Source organism: Limulus polyphemus, unplaced genomic scaffold, assembly GCF_000517525.1.
Source record: "Limulus polyphemus unplaced genomic scaffold, Limulus_polyphemus-2.1.2 Scaffold1303, whole genome shotgun sequence".
Taxonomy (NCBI): domain Eukaryota; kingdom Metazoa; phylum Arthropoda; class Merostomata; order Xiphosura; family Limulidae; genus Limulus; species Limulus polyphemus.
The window spans coordinates 282307-285755 of record NW_013666913.1 but is presented as its reverse complement, the minus strand read 5'-3'; the positions used below and the strand labels follow the sequence as shown (position 1 = coordinate 285755).

Sequence of the window (3449 nt, the reverse complement as noted above, 5' to 3'; positions counted from 1 at the left end):
ATATAGTACTAATATAAATATATAATATATATATATATATACATTAGTCATACACAATATATATACTAATATATATATATATATATATATTACAAAAAAGCAGCTCTATATTGTAACAAAATTTAAAATTATATTACATCAAACTTTAAAAAAATGATTTTAATTGTATTTCCATAAGGGGTCCATGAACATTTGAAAGGCCATTTGATCTATAAGAGCTAAATTAGCTGAATAAGCTTTTCACGAAATGCAGCTAGACGTCATAAGCCTAATGGCTGCGCGTCTGATCTGCGTATTTATAGTTGGTAACTTAAAACTGATTTCTACTTGAAATGATCAGAAAATTGAAATTATGAATTATGAACAGCAATCATAGTCGTTGACTACTAGAAAAATGTTTGCTGACTCTTTTGGAGGGGGGCTATATTGGGGGAGGAGCAAGATATAGCTTGGTTAGATTGTTCATTAATCCAGCCCTGTACACCACAACGGTTCATAGGTTTGAAATGCTCGAGACTTCACAAGGCAGACCGTTATCTAAATTATAATACACCACAACGGTTCATAGGTTTGAAAATCCCGAGACTTCACGAGGCAGACCGTTATCTAAATTCTAATACACCACAACGGTTCATAGATTTGAAAATCTTGAGGCTTCAAAATGTAGACCGTTATCTAAATTCTAATACACCACAACGGTTTATAGATTTGAAAATCTTGAGGCTTCAAAAGGTAGACCGTTATCTAAGTTCTAATACGCCACAACGGTTCATAGGTTTGAAAATCTCGAGACTTCACGAGGCAGACCGTTATCTAAATTCTAATACACCACAACGGCTCATAGATTTGAAAATCTTGAGGCTTCAAAAGGCAGACCGTTATCTAAATTCTAATACACCACAACGGTTCATAGGTTTGAAATTCTCGAAGCTTCACAGTCCAAACTGTTTATCACGAAAATTGAGTGTTTGCTTCCCCCAAAAAAATGTTTCTTCTTGTAATTCATCATTTTAGTCAGCCATTTAAAAATAGTTATAATCATGTGTTTTCTAATAACGAGGGTAAAGAATAATAGAATAATAAGAATAACAATAATAATAGAATATATACTACAATGTGCGTGTTTATTTTTGGATTATTAAGTTGCTAAAGAATTTTAAAAGCCAATTTTAATGGTAATAGGAAAACAGTATATTCTGTGAGAGCAGTGTATTCATTATTTTGAGGAAAGCATATGCACTTAAAGTTCAACGAATTTTACAGAATGTGTTCCATTTGTTGTCCTTATAATTCAAAACAAGTTTGGATTAACAGCAGGGTTAACTCGACCTTCTCATACTTTGACAGCACCATAATAAGTCACGTATCTGAAATTAAGAAAAGCTGCAAATCACGTATGGTTACAGACTTTTCGGACACCGATATATGCTGTCTATTTCAGTATGAATGGTGTCATTGGGCTCTAGAAACACCTACATCGTCGTTTGATGATATAGCAAACATTATAATATAATATAATGTTTAGGGACAACAAGGTTTATCTCTGAATCCTTACTGACAATTCAATATTATTTCTAAAACAAGGAGACCAAGACTGAAGATAATACTCTAAATATGGCCTAACCAATGACCTATACAGTAGCATTATGATCTTTACCAACTTGTATTAAATATTTCTGTAGATTCAACCTATAATCCTATTAGCAACAGCACATTGCTTGGACTATCAGCCAGAACACTAAGATCCATTTCTTCCATGACACTATTTAGGTTATTCCCGTCGAAATTACACTCATAATTCAAATTGTGATGTCCCACATGCATTATCCTGCATGGACCGTATTAGCAGTAATTTAAATCCTGATTGTTAATTATATATCAACTCACAGAATTATAATTATTAAAACTGAGGTCTGTATCAAAAAATCAATATTTTATAACATTTCGGAGCAATTCATTGATGTTAGATATTGAATTCAGAATTATACAATTAAATTAACTATTTGTTATAGTACTATACTCTAATATCGAGTAGTTAATTCAGAAATTTAACTCTTTATTTTATATCAACGAAATTACGTTAACACGCAATCATTTATAATTCGTTATTCTTCTTTTTAACTCGTGTATTTAAAAATATTATAATATTCAATTTCTTATAAGACGTATGACATAGGTAGTAATAGGGAATAATGTAAAATAAAACTGTTATAATGACAGACATGTACATTTAAAAATACATTTGTGGCTCCCAGAAGTCTATTTTTAATGAATGCCTACATATTACTAATGTTCTCCTTTTGGAGAGTATCATAGTGACCTCAGTCAGCAGAAAAAGATAAAAATATTCTAGAACAAAAATTTAAAATACGCATAGTAACTTACAAAATAGCTTAAGTACAGTATAAAACACCTAAAAACATAAAAATATTATTATGTTCAAAACCCTAGTAAACAATGCATTTAAATCACATTGATATAAAAGACCTAAAAACATAAAATTATTATTATGTTCAAAAACCTAGTAAACAATGCATTTAAATCACATTGATATAAAACACCTAAAAACATAAAATTATTATTATGTTCAAAAACCTAGTAAAAATGCATTTAAATCACGTTTATATAAAACACCTAAAAACATAAAATTATTATGTTCAAAACCTAGTAAACAATGCATTTAAATCACGTTGATATAAAACACCTAAACATGAAATTATTATTATGTTCAAAACCTAGTAAGCAATGCATTTAAATCACACTGATATTGATTTTTCTACATACCCGTTACACATCAACCACTGTGGGCTAGGCACGGCCCAGTGGTTAGAGGGTCAGGTTTTAAAGCTGAGGTTCAATGGCTCGTGTCCCGTTATCGCCAGAAAAAAAAAATGCACCCTGTACTTTAGGACATGGATGCGTAAAAAGAGTGGCGGCCAAATCCCACTATTCGGTCTGACAGGAGTGGTCCAAGAGTTGTCGGTGAGTGCGGTTGACTAACTGCTTACCCACTAGTTTGTAACTTCAAAACTAGGGACGGTTAGCGAAGATAGCCCTCGTGTAGCTTTGTGCAAAATCCTACAAAAAAGAAAACATCGTAACGGTAACCTCCTAACTTTTCTTCAGTCGCCATTATCATTCATATCTAAACTTAGCTACTAGATGATCCTTCAGTCGTTCAATTTGTATCCTGTTTAATAAAGATTAATTTAAATTACTTGGGTAGAAATACAATCTTCAAAGTTACATTATGCCCTGCCCTTTTTGTAGTTATACTTTGTATAATTTTTTTTCTGGAAATATTAATTTACGCATTGTTCTAAAGTACAATGATTTTTTAAAAATTGTTCTTTTAATTTTCTTTCTTTTTTTTTTTACTTTTCGTTTGTTTGTTTGAAGTTAAACACAAAGCAACACAGTGGGCTACCTGTGCTCTGCCCACCACGGGT

General features: G+C 31.5%; 1 protein-coding gene across 1 annotated transcript in view; it reads left to right on the top strand.

Moving 5' to 3' along the window:
• The window catches only part of LOC111086662, a 44413-nt gene that overhangs the window by 1097 nt on the left and 39867 nt on the right, over positions 1-3449 (top strand). The gene's annotated exons all lie outside the window — the stretch shown is intronic.